Source organism: Vulpes lagopus, chromosome 1, assembly GCF_018345385.1.
Source record: "Vulpes lagopus strain Blue_001 chromosome 1, ASM1834538v1, whole genome shotgun sequence".
NCBI lineage: Eukaryota > Metazoa > Chordata > Mammalia > Carnivora > Canidae > Vulpes > Vulpes lagopus.
The window spans coordinates 48,495,105-48,515,740 of NC_054824.1; the positions used below are offsets into that span (position 1 = coordinate 48,495,105).

The window sequence follows — 20,636 nt, forward strand, 5'->3', positions numbered from 1 at the left end:
TTATCCATACCCACCCACCAAATAGTCAGTACCTCCATGCTTCAAACGGCATGTGGTATAATGGTATAAATCTTTTTGTCAAGCAAAAATTACTGGGCTTTAACAGTTTGTATAAAGCTTTATTTCTTTATTTTATAACTATACTGTTATAATTATAGTATTTTACATGCTGCCTTACTAACAGAATTAAGGATTTGGGGAGTGTATCTTTTTCATTTTTTTTAAAGATTTTATTTATTTATTTGCCAGAGAGACAAAGAGCACAAGTAGGCAGAGTGGCAGGCAGAGGGAAAGCGAGAAGCAGGCACCCTGCTGAGCAGAGAGCCCAATACAGGGCTCCATCCCAGGAGCCCGGGATCATGACCTAAGCCAAAGGCAGACTCTTAACCAACTGAGCCACCCAGGTGCCCCTCTTTTTCTTTTTGATATTCTCCATTAAACTGGAAACTGGAAGAGCAGTTTCACTCTGCCAGCACTCCTAAGAGAAGATTAAAACAGCACTCTGGTGAGGCAAACGTTCCACCCAGGAAACAAGTAAGAGGCTGTCTCGTGTAGACTGCACTGCTACTCACCTTATATTTCTCAGTGAGAAAACGGTGTACATCCCCTACCTGCTGGACTCATATTGCATTGCCATGTGACTTGCTTTGGCCAGTGAAATCTAAGTGACATGTGTCACACCCAAGCAAAATCTGTATTAAGCATGTGGTTTACCCAATTCTCTCCCCGCTGAGCCACAGCAACTGATGCAATTTCAGAGAAAGGGTGCTCAGTCAATGTGAGTCACAGCGTCAATAGGACACAGAGTAGAGCTGAAGATGAACCACATAAGACACAGAGCAAGAACAAGAAACAATTTCAGTAGTCATTGAGATTTAGGGATAATTTGTTACCACTGAATGAATAACCTATCCTGACTAGCAGAGTTATCTCCATGCTCTTTGGATGCCACATTTTTATCAATAAAATATTGAGCACATACTTCCACTACATGTGTTTTTATAAATTACATATATTAGTGTACATTATGTACTTATAATATGCCTTCCCCCTCCCAAAAAAAAATGTAAAAGGAATGAGATTACAAATATGTAAGTTGAATTATTTATTTCCTTCCCACACTCCCAAATGATATCTTCAGCAAACCACTTTGGAATCACGGGTCTATTACAATAGTCTCTAAAGATATAAATAAGGCTTCTCTGAAACTCTATAAACTTCATATCAGTAATAATCATGTTTATAAATATTTGGCTGAAGTTTTCTACTTGCATCCACCTAGCTTTCTCTCTCTCAGACCCCTGTCCTTAAACAAGGATGTATCTCAGATTTGCAATGGAGTCGTTCAAAATTACAGATTCCTGGTGACTCCCAGACTTCTAGAATGAACCCCAGGTGTGTGTGTATGTGTGTATGTGTGTATTTTTTTTTTTTGTAAAAACCCACTAGTGATTTTGATTTTGATATATATACCAGTCTAAAGAGAAGTCCCAGGGAAAGAATCCTCTTTTTTTCAAAGATTTTATTTTTAAGTAAGATCTACAGCCAACATAGGGCAAAACTCACAACCCTGAGATCAAGAGTCACATGCTCCACCAAATGAGCCAGCCAGGTGCCCCAAGAATCCTCTCTCTTCTAAAATAAATTTATCAAATCCTGGCAATACCACCATCAATTCTAACATTTAATTTTTTATGTGGAATTCTTTTTAAAAATATTGAGAACCTACTATGTACCAAGCACTATTTCCAGAAGATGGGATCTAGCTATAAACTAGCAAAACAAAACAAAACTGCTCTCATGAAGCTCACATTTTAATGAGACAGACAATACACAATAAACAAGAAATTATCAGGCCACAATCTAGGCACAGGAAGTCAAGAAGTGATTTACACTGTGATTTTTAAAAGATGATTCTTACGCTCAATAGAGAAGGAACAGTAAGAGGGATCAGAGTGTAAGAAAGGGAATTACTTAGGGAAAAGATGATGGTGGCCTAAACCAGAGAAGCGTTGATAGAAAAAAAAAAGTGAACACATTTGGAATATATTTTGGGGGACACCTGGGTGGCTCAGCGGTTGAGCGTCTGCCTTCAGCCCAGGGCGCGATCCTGGGATCCCAGGATCGAGTCCCGCGTCAGGCTCTCTGCATGGAGCCTGCTTCTCTCTCTGCCTGTGTTTCTGTCTCTCTCTGTGTCTCTCATGAAAAAATAAATAAAATCTTTAAAAAAAAAAAAAATGGAATATATTTTGGAATAGTACAGATGGACAGACTGTAAATGAAGAGAATGAAGAAAAAGACTCCTAGGTTTGGAGCTCTAGCCACTGGGCAGATAGTGATATCATTTACTATTTTTCTTGATCCTCATTATCCACTGTTATTTATATTTTACTTTGATACAGATTTGTCCTATATATCTTGTTGCAAGTCACCTCAAGTCCTTTGTGGAAAGGGACGTGACATCAATACATGTAAATAAGTGATGAAAGTATAAAATGAAACACACGTGTACTAGCAGGTAAAAAGACATGTTAACAATTCCAACAATATTAAAAAAAAACAATTCCAACAATATTAATGCAATTATTACTAGAAAGACTGTTTAAAATATCCAGTGTACAATGAAACAATTAGGAATCATTTCTTTTACAATGAAATAAAAAATTTATCAATGAAACAAATAGCAAACATCCTGGTTTTTAATATTGCTATCACTATTTTTTTTTAACTTATTTGAGAAAGAGAGAGAAAGCATGAGTTGGGGGGAGGAGCAGAAGGAGAGGGAGAAGCAGACTCCCCACAGAGCAGAGAGCCTGAGCCTGATGTGGGGCTTGATCCTAGGACCCTGAGATCATGATGAACTGAGCCAAAGGCAGACACTTAACCACATGAGCCATCTAGGTGTCCCAATATTGCTATCACTATTTCTCTTTTTTTTTTTTAAGATTTTATTCATTTATTCATGAGAAACACAGAAAGGAGAGAGAGAGAGGCAGAGATACAGGCAGAGGGAGAAGCAGGCTCTATGCAGGGAGCCCGACATGGGACTGGATCCCGGGTCTCCAGGATCAGCCCTGGGCTGAAGGTGGCGCTAAACCGCTGAGCCATCCGGGCTGTCCTACTATCACTACTTCTAATAAATATTGTTCTATATTGGTAGTAAGTATTGTGATCTATATAGAGCACTTTGTTTCTCAAATGCCCTGTGACCTACTAATTAATCTTACTGTAGGGTTTAAAAATGGCTGCAGGGATGCCTGGATGGTTCAGTGGTTTAGCACCTGCCTTCAACCCAGGGCGTGATCCTGGAGTCCCAGGATCGAGTCCACATCGTGCTCCCTGCACGGGGCCTGCTTCTCTCTCTGCCTGTGTCTCTGCCCCCCTCTCTCTGTCTCTCATAAATAAATAAAATCTTTAAAAATAAATAAATAAAAATGGCTGCAAATTCTTTGACATTCCTATTAAGCTCTACCCATTAAAAACAGATCTGTTTGTCCTCCCTATGATCCGGCCTGGACTATGACTGCTTTGTCCAACAGTATGGCATGAGTGACGCCATTCCGTGCCTGATCTTTGAGAGGACTGACAGCTTCTGCCTTGTTCTCTTAAAGTCCTAGGTCACCAAAGAAGTCATCTAATTCCCTTGCTTTCAGGATCACATGGAGGAGATCCCAGCAGAGTCTAGCCTTGTACAGTCCTCACCCCAGTACCAGGCATATGAGTAAGGCTGCCTTGGACATGCCTACACCAGACTAGTTACCAACCAAGTAACCCCACGTGATACCAAGTAGAGCAGAAAAATTGCCCTGTGGAGAGCCCTGTATGAATCCCTGACCCTCAAGACTGTGAAATATTATAAACTGGTTATTATTTTAAGATTTAGAGTTTGATTTTGGTTTTAAGTTTTGATATTAGGTTTTAGAATTATTATTATTTTAGATTTGGGGGTAGTTGTTACACAGTAATAAATAGCCAGAACACTTATCAACCTAAAATAAGTTAGTTTAAAACATTTTTTCTACCTAACATCCAATTCTCTTTTTTATATATACTTTATTATGTTTTAGTAATCTCTACACCCAATGTTGAGACTCAAATTCACAACCCTGAGATCAAGAATCGCATGCTCTTCCAACTGAGACAACCAGGTGCCCCTACAATCCAATTTTTAAAACATATTTTCTATATTTAAATATACAAAAGAGAGCCATATAATAGGAAAAAAATGAAAATAAATTGTTAATAATCAGTAAATTTTTAGGAAACAGAGAAAACAGGAAATAAAGGAAATAATTATCACTGTTGCCATGTTAATTAACCAAATTGATAGCATGGTATGTTATGTCACTTACAAATTCTTTGTCATTTATAATCATTTGAAACATTCGGTTAGAAAACAAACAATAATTTAACATCCTGAGATTCTAATTAGTATGTTGATGTCTCTGTAATTCTGCCAAGCTGATCAATGTAAAAATCAATCGTCTGGTTACTTTATTACTGCTTATTTTTTTAATAGCAAAAGCACATTTTGAATATACTAAAATTTATACTACACAGAAAAGATTAATTCCGTAAACTTATGCTCATTTCTTCTCTTCTACAAGAAAAGCACCCCCACCCTGCCAAAACTGGGTAATTTATACAATTCTTAAAAGTCTCCTAAATAAATCAAAACAGCAGTAATTCCTGAGCTGGACATGACAGGACCAGAACCTTACAATCTGCCAGGTTGTATCAGATACACATTCCATCCCATCTTAACCCATCACACAAATATTGCTTCAGCATCTTCTATGAGCCAGGTACAGCACCAAGAGACAACACAAACAAAGGATGCTACCTTATAAATTAACTAGTATTTAACCATAGGGAAATCTTATAAAAGAAGAGAAGTTAACTCTACTAACAATTAATCTGAAAGAAGAAGCCACTCACAAGAGGAAAGAGCCTGGTTTCTGGCATGCAATGGAAGAGTAAAGGTCTGTGAAGGCCAGAATGTCCACCAAGCCTGATGCTTAGCCCTGCTTATACAAGTTAGAGATAAGCAAAGTGAAAGGAAGCACACTCATTAAAGTGGAAGAGAGGGGACAAAGTGATCCACTCCAGGAAGCTAATTTCAGAACCCACCTCAGAGACTCTTTGCTCAAACTATAGATAAATTGAGGTGAAAGTCACCAATGGCACTACTAGGGCATTGGCTTTAGCTGAAGCTTGCAAAACAGCACTACACAGGGTAACCAGGCAGCATTTTTTTTAAAAGATGTATTTATTTAAGAAAGACAAAGAATGTGCACCCAGAGTGGTGAGGGGCAGAGGGAGAGGAAGATAGAATCCAAGCAGACTCTGTACTCAGTGCAGAACCTGATGTGGGGCTCAATCTCATGACCCTGAGATCATGACCTGAGCCAAAACTAAGAGTTGGATGCCTAGCCAACTGCACCACCCAAGCACCACAGCCAGGTAGCATTTATAGCATTATTGAAAATAGCTTGATGCCCCCAAAAGGCAGCAAACCTAGGAAGCCCACAGGGCACAGAAGATGGAAGTGAGTCACTTCCAATTAACCTCTACCAATCAATCAATCAATCTCTATCTCTCTGACTCATACACACACACCAGTACTAAACTGGGAAGCAGGACTCAGTGTCCAACTTATAGACTGAGTCACTTTCAGGCTGATGTGGCCTAGAAAAATGGCAATAATATAGCAAAATATAAAATAACAATGAGTAGACAAAATATTGTGTAATCACTGATACTAAACATCAAAACAGCAATATTATTTAAAATGTATTTAAAAACCTAGATCTAATCAATGGAACAGAATAGAGAACCCAGAAGTGGACCCTGAAATGTACGGTCATCTAATATTCGATAAAGGAGGAAAGACTATCCATTGGAAGAAAGACAGTCTCTTTAATAAATGGTGTTGGGAAAATTGGACATCCACATGCAGAAGAATGAAACTGGACCACTCTCTTTCACCATACACAAAGATAAACTCAAAATGGATGAGAGATCTAAATGTGAGACAAGATTCCATCAAAATCCTAGAGGAGAACACAGGCAACACCCTTTTTGAACTTGGCCACAGTAACTTCTTGCAAGATACATCCACAAAGGCAAAAGAAACAAAAGCAAAAATGAACTATTGGGACTTCATCAAGATAAGAAGCTTTTGCACAGCAAAGGATACAGTCAACAAAACTAAAAGACAACCTACAGAATGGGAGAAGATATTTGCAAATGACATATCAGATAAAGGGCTAGTTTCCAAAATCTATAAAGAACTTATTAAACTCAACACCAAAGAAACAAACAATCCAATCATGAAATGGGCAAAAGACATGAAGAGAAATCTCACAGAGGAAGACATGGACATGGCCAACAAGCACATGAGAAAATGCTCTGCATCACTTGCCATCAGGGAAATACAAATCAAAACCACAATGAGATACCACCTCACACCAGTGAGAATGGGGAAAATTAACAAGGCAGGAAACCACAAATGTTGGAGAGGATGCGGAGAAAAGGGAACCCTCTTACACTGTTGGTGGGAATGTGAACTGGTGCAGCCACTCTGGAAAACTGTGTGGAGGTTCCTCAAAGAGTTAAAAATAGACCTGCCCTACGACCCAGCAATTGCACTGTTGGGGATTTACCCCAAAGATTCAGAGGCAATGAAACGTCGGGACACCTGCACCCCGATGTTTCTATCAGCAATGGCCACAATAGCCAAACTGTGGAAGGAGCCTCGGTGTCCATCGAAAGATGAATGGATAAAGAAGATGTGGTTTATGTATACAATGGAATATTACTCAGCAATTAGAAACGACAAATACCCACCATTTGCTTCAACGTGGATGGAACTGGAGGGTATTATGCTGAGTGAAATAAGTCAATCGGAGAAGGACAAACAGTGTATGTTCTCATTCATTTGGGGAATATGAATAATAGTGAAAGGGAATATAAAGGAAGGGAAAAGAAATGTTGGGAAATATCAGGAAGGGAGACAGAACATAAAGACTCCTAACTCGGGGAAACGAACTAGGGGTGGTGGAAGGGGAGGACGATGGGTGTTGGAGGGGAATGGGTGACGGGCACTGAGGTGGACACTTGACGGGATGAGCACTGGGTGTTTTTCTGTATGTTGGTAAATTGAACACCAATAAAAGTTAATTAAAAAAAAAAAAAAAAAAAAAAAAACCTAGATCTAGGGCAGCCCAGGTGGCTCAGCAGTTTAGCGCCGCCTTCAGCCCAGGGAGTGATCCACGTTGGGCTCCCTGCATGGAGCCTGCTTCTCCCTCTGCCTGTGTCTGTATATCTGACTCTCTCTCTCTCTCTCTCTGTGTCTCTCATGAATAAATAAAATCTTAAAAAAAAACAAAAACCTAGATCTATTGCTGAGACAGAATATAAAAATATACTATAAAAAACAATGAGTTAATATAAAAATATGGAACCTTAGAGAGGCACAGTGAAAAAGTCAACTAGGAAAGAGTACTTGCATTATTCTATTCCAATCAGGAAACTAAAAGCCTGGTAGACACCTGGAGTCAGAATTGAAACAACTTTATATCAAAACTATCAATGAATCTTTTTGTTCATTTATTTTCACTTATATATTTCATCCTCTCGTGGGTACCCAAAAATTAGACCCCTCTGGAGACCTACCATTCATTGATCCATCCGGGCTGAGCCATCCGCGCTGCCCTACTATCATTCTCATTTGATTAAGCTCTGACCCCCATCTATCTAACTCATCCATTTGTATATTCCCTCTGTTGAAAACTTTCAAAAATAATTTCTATTTTGTCCTATAGTAACGAACTCTGACATATTCAACCTCTTTCCAAATGCTCCCCTGCCTCTGCTGCTTGCTGAGACAGAGCTCTATCATAGATGGATATAAACTCATTCTGCCCTTTTCCCTCCATTGTGGCCAGTACCTCCCCACTACATATGACTGCTTTCCACCTGAACTGCCTCAAATTCACCCAGCCCTTCTGGCACCTCACTATAGTGACCAACCATCCCAGTTTTCCTAAGACTTGGGGGTTTTTCAAGACATAGTGCTTTAAATGTTCAAGCTGTGACAGACACTATCCAAACCCAAACTTTGTCAACATTGTAACATCCACCTTCTTGCCACTGTCCTAACTGACAAATATATCCATATGATGATCCCAACCTTGGCAGCTCACTCCAGAAGTCAGAGCCCAGTTCACAACTACCCCCTCACCCCTCAACACACATCATACTACCCCCAACCATACCTCCTCCTCCTCACCCTCCCTGCTCACCTACTCCACATCCCCACTATATAGGCCCCCACTATATAGGCTCCAAAGTCTCTTTTCTCTCCCCAGACCTTTAACTTTTCATGGTTTCAATTTTCATCCCCCAAAATATTTCATCTTCCAATTCTATCAAACTCTGTGCCCTCCTTATAGCATACCATGACTTTTATCTCTATGTCTTTACACCTATTTCCCATATCTGAAATATCCTTCCCATCCCTCTGTTACTACTGGAAAATGTCTATATAGCTAACACATTATCTCTACAAAGTCTCTCCAGATTTTCTCAGTAACAGCTACTTCCTCTTCTGTGCTTGAACATGCAGTATTATAGTACTTATATATACTACAAGCAATGTATATGTGTATCTCACTTGCTATATGAACCTAAACACAAAGAAATCTTATATTCTTAGCTCTCATCACAATACCTAGTGAAATGTTTACAAACTAGAATATATAAGCTATGGAGGGTGATAACATTCAAACTGAAAAAATAAAGAAGAAAAAGTAAATATTCTGAAAAATAAAATGGAACTCCAGAAGACTAAAAATTTATAATCAGAGCATACAATAATTTATCAAATAATTAATAGTTATGAAGCTATTTTACCTTTAAAAAAATTAGAACCCATCCTCTCTCCAAGTCAGTACTCTGTCTAGACAAAGGCTGCAAAGAATACATTAGGGGGGGTGGGGGGGAGGGGAAAAATTTGCAGCATCTCCAACAGCACAGCAGCAGATGCAGGATCTTAGGTTCCAGACCTAGCCATTAGGCAGTTTCTGATTAAGTTATTCAGATCTACTTTCTAGTGAAAACAAGGAGAAATGGCAGATAAACCACTTTTTAAAAATCAGTTTACAAGGGGCACATGGGTGATTCAGTTGGTTAAGCATCTGGCTCTTGATTTTGGTTCAAGTCATGATCTCAGGGTTGTGAGATTGTGCCCCACATTGGGCTCTGCACTTAGTGCAGAGTTTGCTCAAGATTTTCTCTCTCCCTTTTCCCCAGTCCCTCCCCCACAGCACACATACTCTCTTCCCTCTAATTAATAAAGAATAAAAAGAATAAAATAAAAATTAGTTTACAAGAATTAAAAAACTAACAAGAGTAACTGCCCTTTTTGAGAACAATCTAAGCCCACAAAAACCAAAGCCACTTTCTCCCTGAAGGCATCAGCCAATAACATCCACTTGTTACTTCAGATCCCCAGCTTCTAGGGACAAAGTGGCAAAAGATCAAGATCAGAGCCTCTCAAACATGGGATCCTAAAGGAGATCCTCCCTACATTAAATCAGCACCCCAAAAGATGACATCCTCAAAGAAGCAATGAACTAGAACTGACTTTCTATCTCTCCTTCAACCACAACAGAACAAAAAGCAAGCAGTTGTGGCACTGGACCAGTCAGGAAAAGAAAAAAGTAGGAAAAACAAAGTGAGAAGCTTAGCCACTCCATGCACACATCCACAGTCTGGATGAGCCAGGGAGCCACAATCCTAAATATAGTTTAAAAACAGTCCTTTGACTGGCAATACCCCTAGAAGCCTGGCAGAACCCAACTTAGTATCTCTCAGGGGAGAGTACACTCATTCCAGGAACCCCCTAAAAAAAAACTGTATGACAGCAGTCAGTTAAACATAACCAGGCACACAAGGAAACAAAACAGAAGGAGGGGATCCCTGGGTGGCTCAGCAGTTTAGCACCTGCCTTCGGACCAGGGCACAATCTTGGAGACCTGGGATCGAGTCCCACGTCAGGCTCCCTGCATGGAGCCTGCTTCTCCCTCTGCCTGTGTCTCTGCCTCTCTCTCTCTCTCTCTCTCTCTGTTTCTCTCATGAATAAATAAGTAAAATCTATACAAAAAAAAAAAAATAATGAAAAACAAGCACAAACAACGTCAAGAACAGACTACACAAATTTTAAATCTTAAAATTATCAGATATAGGGGATCCCTGGGTGGCGCAGCGGTTTGGCGCCTGCCTTTGGCTCAGGGCGCGATCCTGGAGACCCGGGATCGAGTCCCGCGTCGGGCTCCCGGTGCATGGAGCCTGCTTCTCCCTCTGCCTGTGTCTCTGCCTCTCTCTCTCTCTCTCTCTCTGTGGCTATCATAAATAAATAAAAAAAAAAAAAAAATTAAAAAAAAAAAAAAAAAAATTTAAAAAAAAAAAAAAAAATTATCAGATATAAATTAAAAAGCAACCTACATATAGAGAACAACAGATTTTAAACTTCAAAGAACAAAAATCCATTTAACAGAACTTTTTTTTTTTTTTTAAGATTTATTCGTTTTAGAGAGAGAGCGCGCGAGAGCAAGCATTCAGGGAGTGAAGTGGGGAAGAGGGAGAGAAAGAATCTCTAGTAGACTCCCTGATGAGTGGGAGGCCTGACATGAGGCTCAATCTAAGAATCCTGAGATCATGACCTGAGCCAAAACCAAGAGTTGGACATGTAACTGACTGAGCCACCCAGGAGCCCCTAATACAGAAATCACAACAGCCAAATTTTAAAACCTAATGGCAACAACTGACAAAACAGAATAGAAAAACAAGCTGAGTATTGATTCAAGAGACATAATCTAGAATTTAACAAAGAATAAAAAAGGAAATGCAGCTATTAGAATGATATGTGAAGGACTAACTAAAAATATCTAAAATACATTTGACCGAATCCTAGGCAGAGAAGAAAAAATTAGGACAAGAGCACCAATCAACAGATCTGAGAAGCCTAGTGAAACTCAGGAAAATAAAAGCTGCTCAACAAACAGAATGGTTAAATCAAGCAGAAGTGAATCAATGTATCTTAAAAGGAGTCAATGAGCAAGGTGGCCACCTTTTTTTTTTTTAACTGTAAAGATCAGATTTATTTGGAGAAAACAAGCCAAAAATAAAAAACACAACTCAAAGGATGGAATTTTACATCTCAAGACAACCCCCAGGTAATAGTCTACAGATTATAACTCATTTCCATAGAAGATACTTTGTACAAATTTTACATTTATAAAGGAGCAGGACATACTCCCCATTTCTGTTTTAATGGGGACGGGGAGGAGAAAGGGGAATGGGAAAAACAGCTTCTTTTGGACACAACTATTTGGAAGGAATAGACCTACAGAAGGCAAACCCTACCTTTTCATCCTCTATACCAAGTAGTTTAAAAAAAAAAAAAAAACTCTCAGTTTTGGGTATCTCTAAAAGCCACTTCCTGGCTACTGGCCAATCCAAGCCAATTATATACAATTACTTCACATGGTCTTTTATGTCCACTGAGTAAAAGATTCATTATGCCCACTGCTACAGCACTCATAAACCAACATGTCTAAATGGCTGGGCAGTGTCTAACCTAGGACTGACAAGAGACCAAAGTACTGTTTCTCTGCAGGTACCAATATCACCTATAAGGATACCATCTACTGGGCTGACAGTAGAAAGGTGCACATAAAAGCACTCAAGTTCAGCTAATATGCTGCAAGAGAAACAAGGATCTTGTTAAATAGCTCTCTTTATCATCATTTGTTCTCTCCAGGGAAGCTAAAACAAACAAACAAACCCACACATTGGTCAACAGCCATGGCCACATTTTAAATGCAAACACTGGTGTAGGATTTGGGTGGAGAGAAGGGAAACTTGTAAAAACAAAACAAAACCCCCAAACAAGGTTGTAAGAATGGCTCACAATTTAATTGTCCCTATTTATCCAACCTCACTCACCACCTAAAACCATTAATTCCAGAATTTCCTGAGATATAAAAGGGATCAAAGAATAGGAATAGGAGTAAAGGGAGGAAGAGTAAAAAGACATGAAAAAGCTGAGATGTGCTGGAGAAAAGCAAGGACTTCTTATTTGCTTCTGCTTCCTGGGGTTGATACAGAATGCCTATATCAGGTGTGTGATTTATTTTTTAAGATTTCATTTGACAGAGAGAAAACGAGAGCACAAGCAGGTGGAGCCGCAGAGGGAGAAGACACAGGCTCCCTGCTGAGCAGGGAGCCTGATGTGTGGCTCAATCCCGGGACCCCAATATTATGACCTGAGCAGAAGGCAGATGTTTAACTCACTGAGCCACCTAAATGCTCCCAGGTGTGTAATTTAAATAGAAACTGCTTTTTGGGAGGTAATAGCAAAGAGTAGCACGAAGAACATAAGACCAGGACAAGAGTCTAAATTTTTAAAGTTTCAAGATCTCAACAGTTCAAAGTTTCAGAACTTTCAGAAGGGATGCTGTTTAATAAAGGGTAAATCCCTTTCTCATAAAAGATCCAAATTCCCACAACCCCCAAGTGCTTCCTGCTCCAGAGTTCACCACTGGTCACAGCATTTCCCCATTCATGCAAATAATTCATCACTTCCCCACAGCTCCTTTTCAAACTACAATTCTCCCACTTACTTTGGTCACCAAGCAGTCCTATTGTTTAGTGGCCTATAGACTCACTCCCAACTATCCCCTAGAGGGATAAAAATGAAGGAATTCTCCCAGGCTGGCCCCAGAAACTCAGAATTAAATAAGATGAAGGGCTGGAAAGCTTCCTGGAGACTAAAACAACTTCAGAGACTAAATCTATCTTTCCAAGGATGGAAAATTTATTCAAATCACGTTTGATAATTTTTTTTTAAAGAATTTTATTTTATTTATGATAGTCACAGAGAGAGAGAGAGAGGGGCAGAGACACAGGCAGAGGGAGGAGAAGCAGGCTCCATGCACCGGGAGCCCGACGTGGGATTCGATCCCGGGTCTCCAGGATCGCGCCCTGGGCCAAAGGAAGGCGCCAAACCGCTGCGCCACCCAGGGATCCCACGTTTGATAATTCATGTATGCCGGGGCGCCAGCATGGTTCAGTCAGTTAAGCACCTGCCTTCAGCTCGGGCCATGATCCCAGGGTCCTAGGATCAAGCCCCACAATGGGCTCCCTGCTCAGCGGGGAGTCTGCCTCTCGCTCTCCCTCTGCTCCTCCTCACACACGCACACACACCCTTCCCCCCCCCACCCCCCGCCGCCACACACTCTGTGAAATAAATAAATAAAATCCTTAAAAAGAAAAAAAAAAAAAAAAAAAAGGATGCCCGGGTGCCTCAGTGGTTTAGTGCCGCCTTCAGCCCAGGGCGTGATCCTGGAGACCCGGGATCCAGTCCCACGTCAGGCTCCCTGCATAGAGCCTGCTTCTCCCTCTGCCTGTGTCTCTGTCTCTCTCTCTCTGTGTCATAAATAAATAAATAAATAAATATTTTTTTTTTAAAAAAGGAAAAAAATTTATATATGCTACAATAGGATAATAAGAATTAAACAGTGGAAGCTGTACATCTCTTTCTCTCTGGCTACACTGGCAATTGTCCAGTTAGTTCAATATTTTAAAGGTTGCAACAGCATGCAAATGAATTTCATTTCATTGCAGGTTTTTGTTTTTGTTTTTTTCCAAAGTTAAGAAAGGTCTCCACGAGATGTTGAGTTTTACTGTCTTCTCTGGACAGAGTTTTGATTTGCTCTCAAATATTCCAGGATGAAAAGAGTAGGAGAAAGCAAGAATGCAAAGGTCTATTCAGTATAATCTTCCTCATTCTCATCTTTGCCATCAAAGAGAGTAGCATACTTGTTTAGAGAACTGAACTTGGAAGATGGATTTTCTTCAGGTTTCTCTGGCTCAGGTGTAGGTCAGCAGTCTTGATCCTTTCTGCCATCTTTCCCATCTGACTCCTTCCAGTGGTCTTTGTTCCATCTTCTGAACCGTAGCTAGAGCTCCCACTTTGGCCCTTTGGGACCCTCACCCAACTATTTTATTTTCATCTTTCCTTGCTATTCCTTCCTCAGATGGTAGAGCCGGAACTACTTCCCCCCACCACCACTTACAGGGATCACAGCTCTGTGTCTGAGCTCTTACTGAGAAAGAGTAAGAGGGTTGGGACTTCACATGACCTAAGCAACTCTCCTTTGGTGGAGGGACTGGCATTACTTTTAAAGGCTGTTGAGGTTTGGGAGGCTTGGAAGCCAGAGAAGGACAGTCTGCCTTCTTACTGAGTATTTCGTTTTCTAGAGACTTCTCCTTCTCTCTCCTTCCAGAATTTCTACCAGCTGTGGTAGTTTTGGCTCATCCATATGGCCCTTCATTTCTCCCGCTCCTTCTGTAACCGCTCTTCTCCTTCACAGTCTTTAGCAGCTGTGTCCATAGGCTTTGCCCCTCCAAGGACAGAGGTTGCTCAGCTAGACTGGCAAGTGCTGGCAGAGGAATCATCTTCCTTAGGAATACTCCAAGACTTTAGATTCAGTTTGGATTTTTTGGAGGGCGGGGGAGGTGAAGGCAGGAGGACCTCTGTCATCATGCCTGTAATTATCCCAAGAGTAATCCTCTCTGGAACTCCATGATCAATTATCTTGTCTGTCATATCTGTCTTCACAGTGGTGCCCACCTCCTCTGTAGTCATCATCCATACAGTACCCACTACCAAATGCTCTTCTGCTACTGCTCATCTTGGAATCATAGCCTCTGTCATAACCTTTGCTACTTGAGTTCACATAACAATCCCAGCCCCCCATACTGATCCATGGGATCTCAGTGTGGGCCATTGATAGGAGGGTGGCTATCTTATCCTCAAAGGAGCTACAGGTAGAATATCAGCTGACTTCTCAATAGCAAAAATGAAAGCCATAAAGCAGGAGAATTACACATCTTAAATGTGTTAAAAGAAAGTACTTATCTTAAAATCTTTTTTTTTTTTTCTCATTAAACTTTTGTTTTAATGGGTCTCAAAATTCTGTGACAGACTTTTGGTCAAGTTGTTTCCATTAAAAAGTACTGATTTTAAAAACTAATAACTTAAAACTGCCACACACGCACAAAAAAAAAAAATGGTCCACAAAACATTCTCCTTTCCTTCTGAAGGTTTTACGATGCATTGTTATCATTAACCAGTCTTTTACTGTTAAACTTAAATGGCCAGTTGACACAAACAGTTCTGAGGCCGTTCTTCCACCACTGATTAAGACTGGGGTGGCAGGTATTGGGGATAATATTCATTTAGCCTGGGATCCCTGGGTGGCGCAGCGGTTTGGCGCCTGCCTTTGGCCCAGGGCGCGATCCTGGAGACCCGGGATCGAATCCCACGTCAGGCTCCCGGTGCATGGAGCCTGCTTCTCCCTCTGTCTGTGTCTCTGCCTCTCTCTCTCTCTGTGACTATCATAAATAAATAAAAATTAAAAAAAATAAAAAAATAAAAAAAATAAAAATATTCATTTAGCCTTCTGAGCTTTCTGGGCAGACTTGGTGACTTTGCCAGCTCCAGCTGCCTTCTTATCCACTGCTTTGATGGCAACCGTCTGTCTCATGTCACGAACAGCAAAACGACCCAGAGGAGGATAGTCAGAGAAGCTCTCAACACACATAGGCTTGCCAGGAACCATATCAACAATGGCAGCATCCCCAGATTGCAAGAACTTGGGACCATCTTCTAGCTTCTTTCCACAACGACGATCTATCTTTTCCTTCAGCTCAGCAAACTTGCCAGCAATGTGCGCTGTGTGACAATCCAGCACAGGTGCATATCCAGCACTGATTTGGCCTGGATGGTTCAGGATAATCACCTGAGCCGTGAAGCCAGCTGCTTTAATTGGTGGGTCATTTTTGCTGTCACCAGCCATGTTGCCACGACGAACATCTTTGACAGATACGTTCTTGACATTGAAGCCCACATTGTCCCCAGGAAGAGCCTCACTCAAAGCTTCATGGTGCATTTCAACAGACTTTACTTCAGTTGTAACATTGACTGGAGCAAAGGTGACCACCATACCAGGCTTAAGAACACCAGTCTCCACTCGACCCACTGGGACAGTACCAATACCACCAATTTTGTAGACGTCTTGGAGAGGCAGATGCAAGGGCTTATCAGTTGGACGAGTTGGTGGCAGAATGCAATCCAGGGCTTCAAGCAGTGTGGTTCCGCTGGCATTCCCATCTTTACGGGTGACTTTCCATCCCTTGAACCAAGGCATGTTAGCACTTGGCTCCAGCATGTTGTCACCATTCCAACCAGAAATTGGCACAAATGCTACTGTGTCGGGGTTGTAGCCAATTTTCTTAATGTAGGTGCTGACTTCCTTAACGATTTCCTCGTATCTCTTCTGGCTGTAGGGTGGTGGTTCAGTGGAATCCATTTTGTTAACACCAACAATTAGTTGTTTTACAGCCAGTGTGTAAGCCAGAAGGGCATGCTCACGGGTCTGCCCATTCTTGGAGATACCTGCTTCAAATTCACCAACACCAGCAGCAACAATCAGGACAGCACAGTCAGCCTGAGATGTGCCTGTAATCATGTTTTTGATAAAGTCTCTGTGTCCTGGGGCATCAATGATGGTCACATAATACTTGCTGGTCTCGAATTTCCACAGGGATATATCAATGGTGATACCACATTCACGTTCAGCTTTCAGTTTATCCAAGACCCAGGCATACTTGAAGGAGCCTTTTCCCATCTCAGCAGCCTCCTTCTCAAATTTCTCAATAGTTCTTTTGTCGATCCCACCACATTTGTAGATCAGATGGCCAGTAGTGGTAGACTTGCCCGAATCTGACAACGATGTTGATGTGAGTCTTCTCCTTTCCCATTTTGGTTTAGGTTTAGCGGAGGTTTTCACGACACCTGTGTTCTGGCGGCAAACCCGTTGTGAAAAAAGCCTTATCTTAAAATCTTAAAAAAAAAAAAATTGGCTGGCTGGCTAAGTCAGTAGAATGTGCGACTCTTTATCTCAGAGTTCTAAGTGCAAGCCCCACACTGGGTGCACAGATTACTTAAAAATAAAATCTGGAAGGAAGGAAGGAAGGAAGGAAGGAAGGAAGGAAGGAAGGAAGGAAGGAAGGAAGAGAGGGAGGGAGGGACCCTGCCAACCTAAAATCATACATCCAGCAAAAATTTCTTTCAACAAAGAATACAGTCTCCTTTCTGGTTTGGGTGACAATGCCTAAAAGGTGAAAGAAGTATAGTAATAAAAGAACTGTACTTCACTTCAAATTAATGCACCATAAGAATAGCTGGGCATTTATGGAAAGATAAACATTAAATGTTCTCCTGTACATCTCCCTGATATACTCAAATATTTTTATTAACCGGTTACTTATTGTGTCATAATTACTCAAAACAAATAACAAGACCCAACAGTTAGGCACCATTTATATGCTTTCTTGGATATCCTTCCTATACACACTCATAATCACACTATGCCCAGTTCTGGAAATATTTACTGACTGCCAAGGCAGTTAACAGTTCAAAGTTGAACTCCTATAATTATAATTCATTTCACTCAAATATACTTGGAATTTTATTTCAATGTTTTTTTTTTAAAGATTTTACTTATTTATTCATGAGAGAAACAGAGAGAGAGAGAGAGAGAGAGAGAGAGAGAGAGGCAGAGACACAGGCAGAGGGAGAAGCAGGCTCCATGCAGGAAGCCCGACGTGGGACTCGATCCCGGGTCTCCAGGATCACGCCCTGGGCTGAAGGCAGCGCTAAACCGCTGAGCCATCTGGGCTGCCCCATTATTTCAATGGTTTAACAAAATATTCGATTAATGATTCTTCTGATTTTACATTATTAAACTTTATAAAAACTAAATATTTTGAAGCAACACTATAATGAATAGTAAGCATGCTTTACAACTACTGTAACCTGAAGTTTGTACTCCATTCCCCAGTTTCCCTATGAACTAAGTTAATCAAGTCTCTGAAATTTGCAACTGTTCCTTTAATTCCAAACTATTTATTTCAAGCACCCAGTTAATTGGCAGAATGCCTATTTCTTCACACAGCTTTCTATTACTGAGCTTCAAATTTTCTTCTTTATGACATCTCCCTTATGTTATCTTCTGCAATAACCTTTTGGTGCACAATTAAAGGCCTCCCAAACTCCATCTTTGTTGAGGCTCCAACTGGCAAATGTCTTCCAAAATAACAAAAGAAAAGTAATTTTCCTTTCCCATTTTTACAATGTAGCCCAGTAGAAAACTGTTCAACTTTACTTGGTTTTAAGTTTTTAAACTATGTAGCACTTTGGACATTTTCAAGAAGAATGGAAGAGAGGCAGCCAAACTCTGATTCACCAAAGATATGAGGATGACTGAAACTTTCCAAGTTAAGCAGCCAATAGCTGATGACAAAAATACGGCTTTATTTAAATGGGGAAGAAAGGGTGAATGAAACCTGCTTACAAGTGACTAGGGGTATCTGTCTGGCTCTGTCAGAAGAGCATTCGACTCTTGATCTCAGGGTTATGAGTTCAAGCCCCATGTTGGGTACAGAAATGACTTAAATAAATAAATAAACTTTTTTTAAAAAGTCAAGAGGGACCCATGTGCAGCTGTGTATCCAAGCAAACGGAGAATGAAACAAGAGCTGAGAAAGATAAGGTCAGAAAAAGAAGTTGATTGGTGGGATCCCTGGGTGGCTCAGCGGTTTGGCGCCTGCCTTTGGCCCAGGTTGTGATCCTGGAGCCCCAGGATCGAGTCCCATGTCAGGCTCCCGGCATGGAGCCTGCTTCTCCTTCCGCCTGTGTTTCTGCCTCTCTCTCTCTCTCTTCCTATGTCTATCATGAATAAATAAAATCCTTTAAAAAAAAAAAAGAAGAAGTTGATTGGTTATATTTTCTCTTATAGGCCATGGGAAATCAAATTTTATGCTTCCATCATATTATTTGAAATTCAAGCAGAGAGAATACTAGCTATTTTTTGTGCCTGGTGGTCAAGAGAAAGGAGGTGTTTATTCCAAGAGATGTTCAAATCCATAGGTTTGCAACTGAAAATATTAGAAAGCAGCTTTATGGCTTGACAAAGGCTTCCTGTATATCGACCCAATTCAACATTTTTAGTTCCTCAGAAAATCATTCAAACATTTGATGGTACAGTTGGCACAATATCCCACCCACCAGAACAGCTCTGCTACCTCCTTCCTGCCTTATCTTTTAAGAGTCAGTTCAAATTCTGTCAACTCAGTGATGCCCTCCTAGATTAATCCAGTGTGTAGCAATACCCTCTTTACTTTTTCTTAACTCTTAGAAACTGTATCAAACATTCTGGCATGTGATTATTTTGCCTTGTTCTCTGTTTCACGAAAACAGTCTCTACTCTCTCAAACTAAAAATGTATTAATATAAATCCTCCATAAGGTAGAACATAATGCTGACATACATAAAGCATTTATCAAATATTAATTGTAAAGTACTATGAAGGACACCAGTAGCTCCAGATTTTCTATGTCATATACACTTGGGAGTAGAATTCTGGTAGCTAGGGACCTAGCTTAAAGATACATTTGCATAGGGATCCCTGGGTGGCGCAGCGGTTTAGCGACTGCCTTTGGCCCAGGGCGCGATCCTGGAGACCCGGGATCGAGTCCCACGTCGGGCTCCTGGTGCATGGAGCCTGCTTCTCCCTCTGCCTATGTCTCTGCCTCTCTCTGTGTGTGTGTGTGTGACTATCATAAATAAATTTAAAAAAAAAAAATGTTTAAAAAAAAAAAAAGATACATTTGCATAGCAAGCACACTTTTTATAATCTGTCACACTTTTTATAATCTGTGTATTAATTTGGGTACCTTAGTAGGGAAGAGGCTGGCAGATTCAAGTCCCTCCAAGCTGATTCCTGATGATCACAGGGATTTAGACAAGTGTTTCTCACCATCATATACATTTACCCTCCATCAAGGAAGAAAGGCTACTCATCCATTTGTCTTATTTCAAAGTCCATCAACAGCTTCCTTCTCTTGGTTATACTACCTCCATTTACAGTTATATCTCCAATTCCATTCCTGAAATATTAGTATGTTTCATTTGCACTTAAAATATGGATTCAAATACGGGAAGAAGCCATGATACCACTGAAAAGGGTTGGTATTCTTAAGGACATCCAGTTATGAAGCACTGCCAAAACCACATGTGATAGGCAGCAGCACTACCTGCACTACCCAGACTCTTCTGTACATCATCACTTTACAGCTCTGTTCGAGAGCTCCTTTCTGCCTTGAAGAAGATAACATTGATGTGAACCTCCCCTGTATCAGTCCTCATTCTGGTAAGGCTGTAAATATGTATTTTACCCACGTTATACTATAACAGCTTCTCCTTCAAAGCCTAAACTTTTACGCCACCTAAATGCAGCAATTTTCTTTCTATGTGCTCAAAATTGGAAAAAAAAAAAAAAACCACTGATTTTATACATTCTAGGGTCATTAATTTGTTCTCTGTAATGATCCTGACATTGATCTCTTAAAATACCTGTCACTTGGTTCCTTTTCTATATCTTCTTGCCACTGTTAACTTTGAGTTACCAAAAAAGAAAAAAGGCAAAATTATTATTTCTATT

At 40.5% G+C, this 20,636-nt stretch overlaps 1 protein-coding gene and 1 pseudogene across 2 annotated transcripts in view; both read right to left on the bottom strand.

Annotated features, from left to right (window-relative positions):
• Positions 1-20,636, bottom strand: part of PRIM2 (DNA primase subunit 2) — a 308,059-nt gene that overhangs the window by 253,906 nt on the left and 33,517 nt on the right. The window lies entirely within an intron of this gene.
• On the bottom strand, positions 13,833-14,828 carry LOC121471761 (annotated as a pseudogene).